Source organism: Sciurus vulgaris (assembly GCF_902686455.1).
Source record: "Sciurus vulgaris genome assembly, chromosome: 17".
NCBI classification, from domain to species: Eukaryota; Metazoa; Chordata; class Mammalia; order Rodentia; family Sciuridae; genus Sciurus; species Sciurus vulgaris.
In genome coordinates, this window is record NC_136478.1 from 32,655,795 (window position 1) to 32,663,582 (window position 7,788).

Here is a 7,788-nt window from a genome sequence, read left to right on the forward strand (position 1 = left end):
GTGTGGGGCAGCCAGAGGAAACCTGACTGGTTCATAAAGAGGGCACTTGTCTCTTGCAACAAGTGAGGGAAAGCACTACATTTGCTGAGCAGCATCTCATCTCTGGGTTGAGACTGACAAGCCAAGCCATCTTAGTTTGTCTTCCTTCAGAGACCTGGATTTGAGTGTGGATAATTTATCTGGGAGGTGCAGAAAGTCCTTACAGAGAAGTAGAGAGGTGAGGTAGAAAAGTACAGGTGGCCAATAGAAAGGGTTTTCTAGAGCCAGCTACCATGGTGAACAGCTGCAGCTCACCTCCTTGAGGAAACGCCCAGGAGTGGACTAAGGCACAGATTTCAGCATGGCCCCATTCTAGTTGAGAGGAAGCCGGCTGTTTATGTACCATCTCCAGTCATGGTTTTGAGATTTGCTCCAAGGAGTTGTTAACATCCCAGCTCTTTGGGTCTACTTTCCAGGCTAAAAGTCTTTTTGAGGTATTGCAAAAGGGCCTCAGACATGGAGAAGCAGATAAAGTCAGCTGAAAGGCAGCTGGATCAAGCAAAGGGGTAAGACCCTAGAGAGGGGCACCAGAGCCTCCGGGGCAACCAGCTTCCTCCTCTCCTCCAGGAAACGTACTCATCCATAGCAGAGTTGCTAGGCAGCCTCAAACAAAGTCCTTCTATCTCATCATTAATAGCAATTATTTATTTATACAGGAGCTACAATATTAAACTAGGTTAATACAATATTAATAAACTTTATTGAGATTGTAAGAAAAAAAGAAAGGAGCAAGAAATGACAACTTATGACTTAGAAATTCTACCTTGAGAAATTGTCCCACAGATAGACATACTCATGTACAAAGGTATGTGAACAAGGAAGTTGAATGCCACTTTGTTTGTTTTCAAAATAAAATTCATGGAAATAGCCTCAGTGCCCATTGATAGGGGAATAGGTAGACTTTGAGATTCTATAGGTATTTTAAAGAATGATACAGATTTATATATGCTGACTTGAAAAAATATAAGATGTAAGTGAAAAAATTCTCATCACAGTATGATTCCCACATATGTAAGTCATTTATACATATTATGATAATAATATGCATTTATGTATATATGTATGCTAAAAAGATTCTGAGGTGACTATAACAAAATGTAATAAGGATAATTTCTGGGCAGGAAATAGAAAATGGTTGCAGGGGGACTTGGTCTTTTTAATCAATGTGTCCCTTAAATCGTTTACTATGAAAATGTATTCTTATATTACTTGTAAATTAAAAACATAAATGACAGCTAACATATTTTCACTAATCCAGAAAACTATTTTTTAAAGGCAATCAAAGCAGAAAAAAATAACTAAAATTTCATAGCTATGTAAGTCATTGAATGTAATATACCTTCATGTCCCCTGAAGATATCATTAGAGTATAACATTCACTACTCCTAGCTCAGGGAAATATTGCAACATCCTCAGAATGTCTGTTAGGCAGTAAATTATGTGATGCCGTTTAGAAAGACGGCCATGGAAAATAGGCAGAAATATATTAATACAGGACTTGAAGCTGAATGGATCATGGTTCATCTATGCTTGCATAAAATGTGCTTATACTGACCAGGTGTTTGTCCAACTAAGCCAGATAAATGAGGGATTACAGAGCAAACGTCACACTTGGGACTTTTCTGAAGGTTGCCAGCGCAACTAAGCAGACAGTACTGAATCCTGTACTCCTCCGCTGGTAAATGGTTAACTGTCTTTGGGGGCAGGAACAGGGAGAGAGCCCTGGCTTGTAGGTTCTGATTTTCCGTGGTATAAATACAGCCTTGGAGGCTACTTTGAAATTACCAATGGGGCCCCAGTGAACATGGTGTTGGGGAGAGATGCTCAGTGGTGGCATACCATTGTACCATATGTCCTCCATGGTACAATAGATGGTAACAATTTCAAGAGTGTATACACACAGGGAAAAGTAGGAATTAGGAGGTATGATTACCTTTGTTTTTCACATAATTCACTGAATTATCAGTTCAAGCTAAACTTTAATAACCACTGTGTTTAAAATCCAGTTTGCCGAATTCCTGCCATTTTGACCATCAGCCCTCTGGAGCTGGGACAGGCTGGCTCCAGCACAGCACTGGCTGTAGGAGTTCAGAGATTTTTATCTGGAACACTCCACAGAGGATACTTCAAGGAAGGGCAAGTAGATGCTAATCAGAATTATAGAAAACACGGTGTTTGGCTCTGGAAATATAAACAGACATATTGTGTTTTCGCAGCAGCCTGACACAAGCCGCCGTGAGGAGCCACGCTCCCTGACTCCCCCAAGCAACTTGCCTATGCCGGAAGGAGACTGAGAAATATGATTTCCCTTCTGGGGAAAAGATGTGACTTCAGAGGCTTGATAGGAGAAGGAAATTCACACTATGTCACATGCTAAACTGTCCTGCCCCCAAATGCTTTTGGAGCCGGAATATCATCTCACCAGCAACCATAAGGTAATTATTGTTCTTTGAACACATCAGAATATTTTTTTCCATGACTCTGGTTTTCTGGAATAAGGACACTTTGCTAAGATCATCTACCTCGCAAATACAGTGGTGGTTGTTTCTTTCTGTTCCATGATCACTATTTGAGTAGTTTTAAAGCGGGGTTATATTCTTGCCTATAGAAAAAGGGAGAGGTTTGTAAAAATAACCAGCTCCAATAATGGTCTGGTTCTTCATTTGTACCAACTCACTAAGGATCATTTTAACTCTAAAAGCAGATGAATTTTTTCCACGTTTTTATGCAGTTAAAACATAACCAATTGCAAGTGAGGAGAGAAAGCAGGAAGGGGAAGGAGTGAGACCCCAGCACCTGGGGCATTCTCAATGTCTGATAAATGCCAGCTTTACTGCTAAAGTGAGATTGATAAATACTAACTAAATCACAGGCATGCTCAGGGGCAATTCATTTATTTTTCCACCCCCCCAAAAGGAACACAAAACATGGAACTCAAGTCAGGCATGGCCAAATCTGAAGAATTTGCCTCTTCCATCCTGTTGTTAGCAGAATTCCTCGTGATTTGGGCAGACTGTGGGGGAGACCTGGGGGGGCAGTGCTGGCGGCACCGGGGTGGGGGTGGGAAGAGATGTTTTAGCGGGGCAGGCTTTGGGAAGGAAGGAGCCGCACAGCCGGCCAGCTCAGCTCAGTCTTTCATGAATAAACACTCTAATTGGGGACATCACAGATAATGGGTCTGACTTCTTTCACTGGAGGGCCGGATCATGATTTGCTAATTGGATATTCCTGGGGTGGTGGAGGCGCCCTCTCTGGCCCTGAATGATTACTAGTTAATGGAGTTTTAGAAGTTCCTATTGCAGACTGATAAAGGAAGCTGTGCTAAGGAGAAGGAGCCTGTCACGCATCCTGGAATGGCATGGAGAAGCATTCCCAGCTTCTCTGAAAGACTGTAGTGGCACCAGATACCAGGAAACGCACCAGACCCCAGCGTTGACTCTTAGAGCTGGGTGGCCATCTTCGTCAGAAACCCAGGACTGATTCCTCTTTCTTGGCTGGACTGTTTGATCCAGGAGATAAAATACCCTCCCACCAGACGTTCTGCATCTCTGGTCTTTGGGCCCATTCCTGTGCACGATCAAGTGCATACAGGAAGCCAGGCTCACAGGGCAAGGGACACATCAGGATGAATCTTCATGGCAAGGGCAGAGAAAGTTGATCTGGTGTTTCAGACTGGAGTTGGAGTGGAGGGTGATGCCTCCATTGTTCAAAGATGGTGAGGAGACAAGGAAGGGGGTACTTGAATATGGTGTCACCCAAAGGTGGATCCACCAAGGAGGAGTAGAAGACGGCTGGTATTTCAGAGGTGGCATTCTGACCAGTCCTTTTATTTGGGTTCAGGGCCATGATGGTAGTCCTTTGCCTTTTCTAGCAAACTGTCTGGGTGAGAGAGGGAAGAAGAATTGAGGAAAGACAAGACAGAGCAGAAAGGAAGGCAAGAGATCTTTTTACACAAAACTCAGGTAAATTCTGTGCCAGAATAATGAATAATAAATCTTGTAATGCAAAAGCTAGCCATTCCGGCTAGACCAAGAGCATACTGTGTCTCATAGGACAGCCAATTACTCTTTCTATAAGAAATCAAGACTTCGTTTTCAATGAAATTTATAGATTAGTCAAGATCTACACAGTCTCTCCTCTGCCATGGTGCATTTGTACCATGTAGACCAACTCAATTAATCCCTGTCACTTGTCTTATTTCTAGAGGACCAAACTCCTCCTTGATGTCAATGACCAACCAGTCTTCCTGAGATGGGATGTCACCCATGTAAAAGGCTTGAAGTACCTTCTGGAAATTGCTCTTCGCTCTTTAAAACTGAAGAAGACATCCAAACTTCTGCTGCCACCACCTCCCAAGAGGTGACTCAATTGGAATCACCATGCAGACCATCCATGCAGATGAGAGCTGACAATTGGTAAACTAATTTGCAACACAAAATATCTACCATTTACTGGACCCTTTAATCAGCTAGATGCTATGCCATTTACTCTTATATACTTTATAGTACCTCATGTAATTTCCCAAGACCCTGATGGGATAAGTACTTTGATTATCTCCATTTTACACAATGGAAAACTGACTTCTTTAGCCATCCAAGGTCACACCTGAGCAACAGACACACATAGAACTTGACCCCAGGTTCATTTAACCCTGAAGCCCTTGGTCTTATCCCTAGTGCTCTTTCTTGAATTTTACCCTGTTCAATATTTGTTTCCTGAAGACGATCAAACAATAGGCAACAGCTTGGTCTCAACCCGCAGAAGAGCAAGAAACCTGATTTTATTTTTTGCAGAATGATAAGAATGGGATTCCCAATAAAATATACATGTAGGAATTGTGAACTGACAAGGAAAACTCTCATATGTTTTCTTATTGGTGGTCTTCAGGAACCTCACCCTCTTTCTCTAGATGCAAGAATAATGGATCATTTCCCCCAAACTTGAAATGATCATGTTTGCCCTGAAAGAAGTTTGCTGAAGACCCTTGATAAATAGCTTAAACTCTCAAACACTGATTTTCTCACTGTATAAAGTGACCTACAGGGATAGATGTGTTTATGATCCCTCCCAGCTCCACATTGATGTATGGAGAATTCTATGTGTGTTAGAAGATGGAAGTTCACTACCACCTGTGTGGTTCATTTGCCACAATGAAGACACAAAGGTTTTTAGAGAATCTAGATTTTTTTTAAGGCTCCTATTTACCATGACCTGGGTGTTTCTTTCTTTCTCTTTACTCCGTCTCCTGGTGCTTGTCTCTGTTTCCTTGAGCTATCTATCTCCTGGCATCCTTGGTACAGCTCCATCTGGCTCATTTGTTATTCATGAATTAACATGTGTTTTGCATGCATTTGCCTTTGAACAACTGTTTCAAAGTACACCACAGTGTAGCAACCAGGGTCTCCATGTTTGATCATGCATAGACTCAGCCCAAAGTTTGTGAGTCTACATCTCATATTAGACACATTTACTTACACATTATATACATTAAATAATATACATGAATGCACATCTTATAATAAATGCAAAAATAGAAAGTTAAAAATTCAAACCTATTTTACCACCATATCCTAGTGGGTCTTTGGGGCCACTTTTTGGCGACCCCGAGTCTATAGGATGGTGGAGTGTCTCTGTTACCTTGGGCTTAGCTGGCAGGCATTTGAGAATAAACCCTTGTTAAATGAGAGGGCCTGCCTTGGGGGAACACTGACACGTACTGAGACATTGCAGGAAGGCAGGCCTGGACCCTTCAAGGGAGGTCAGACATTTGTGGGGATTCTACCAAAAGTTAATTGAGTTTGTTGGGGTTTTGTGGTGTCACACTGTGACTGCACTAAAGATATGAGGGCCAAGTAAAGAGATATTCTGCCAGTTGGTTGCCCCTGTCCTACAATCTAGAGGCAATCTTTTTATTTTTTTAATACTTTTTTTAGTTGGCAATGGACCTTTATTTAGTTACATGCGGTGCTGAGAATCGAACCCAGTGCCTCCTACTTGCAAATGCTCTGCCACTGCACTGAGCCACAGTCCCAGCCACTAGAGGCAATCTTTTGAATCTTATCAAAACCTAAATCTCTAAGGAAAATGCTGCATTAAACTAGATTAGCTCTTTTCACTGGAGTGTGAATGAATCTGACAGGTATAGATAATGGTGGGAAAGAGAAAAAACTGTAATAAGATAAACTAAGAGGACAGACCCACAAAGAACAAACTCTGGACTCAGGTGCCAGCAGATCTGATCCTGGTCCACACTTCCCTGCCACCCAGCATCTGATACTCCCTGAGTGGATGAGGATCAGAAGTCCTAGTCCCTAGAGAAGCACTTTTCCTCTGCCCTTTTGAACAACATCAAGGTCCCTGAACTTGTCAAGAGGCAACAAGGGCCTGCTTTGGGGCTCTGAACCTGGAAAGGCCTAATTTCTTCTAGAAAGAGTCTTTTGCGGGTTCTTTTTTTTTTTTTTTTTTTTTTTTTTTTTTTTTGGTTTTTGGTTTTTGGTTTTTATATTTGGACTTGAAGAGAGAACTAAATCACTCCCAGAACCCCCTCAACACCTCCCAGGCCTGCCTCAGTGAGATCTCTAAACCATCACCCCTTGTTTAAGACTTATTAAAGGGGGAGCATGTAAAACACATGCTAATAAGCAGATATAAAGATGTGTGAGATCTGGAATGGAGATGTCTGGAGATGTCTTAAGGAGATAGAGACAGGCTCAGGGAGACAGAGGAACAGAAGTGAGGACGCAGGAGGAACAGAGAGACGTGGAATGGAAGAACAGAGCTTGCTCACCTTGGTTGGTGGAGAAAATATTTTAGAACAGAGAAAAAGTGGGCAGAGAAACTATCCTACTACTGAAAGAAAGTACATGTTGGAGTTCACTGTGGATATTATACAATTCAATGGACATGTTAATTAATGCAGCCTCTACCTTGAACTAATAGTGCTTCATAACACTAAGGTATTTGCTACATGCCAAACTTTGTTGATGAATAGAAAATATCATGTAATATATTTCATCACCATAGCATCCCTGTGTGGTGGTTACTATTATTATTAGCCCAGTTTACAGATAAGGGAAACTGAGGCACAAGTGTGGTAAATCATCACCCCAGTTGGTAGGAGGTAGATCTGGGGATGGGAGCTGAGCAGATCAGCCTCCAGAGCTGACCTCCTCTTCACAAGAAGACTACACATCCACACAGAAACGCCTGGCAGAGAGAGCCTGAGTCTCCATGCTCAGATGAAGGACCCCTCCATTATTTTTTTTCCTACCTGTTAACTAGTAATTAGTAGACAAAATAGTGCTCAATGGGAAAACAGAAGGTTGGCCTTATCCACACTGGACTTCAATTTGGGGGGCTAAGGTTATTTTCTGATCATAGGATTCTATGGTATACGAATGAACCCTCATAGTTTGGTAGAGATATGCTCAAAACGGGGTTAAAAAATCAACTCAGTAAAGATAAATAATATTTGAGATCTGTTCACAGAAGACTAAATGAACAGATTTCCTCTAGAAGCACTAAGATTCATTATACATGGTAAATATTTGTTTGGACAAATCTTAAATTGAGGATCATTTGATTGATAGATAATTGTTCCCAACAATCAGCTAAATATGTCAGCTGTCTCTGCCAAATCACGAATTGATGTGTTAACTTTTTCTGCTTTTCTTTCTAATTTTTTTAAAATCCTCAACACTATTTTCTTATGATCCGTCTGAAGTTGATTTCTTCACCAAGGAAAAATAC

General features: G+C 41.6%; 1 long non-coding RNA gene across 2 annotated transcripts; it reads left to right on the plus strand.

Annotated features, from left to right (window-relative positions):
• The first annotated feature begins 1,832 nt into the window (after nucleotides 1-1,832).
• LOC306648145 lies at nucleotides 1,833-5,393 on the plus strand. Of its 2 annotated transcripts, XR_013760304.1 has the most exons (5): nucleotides 1,833-1,962; nucleotides 2,046-2,474; nucleotides 3,327-3,754; nucleotides 3,911-4,001; nucleotides 4,244-5,393. It is a non-coding gene; the product is annotated as an uncharacterized lncRNA (long non-coding RNA). The 2 variants fall into 2 exon arrangements; XR_013760305.1 differs by lacking the exon at nucleotides 3,911-4,001.
• The last annotated feature ends 2,395 nt before the right edge of the window (nucleotides 5,394-7,788 follow it).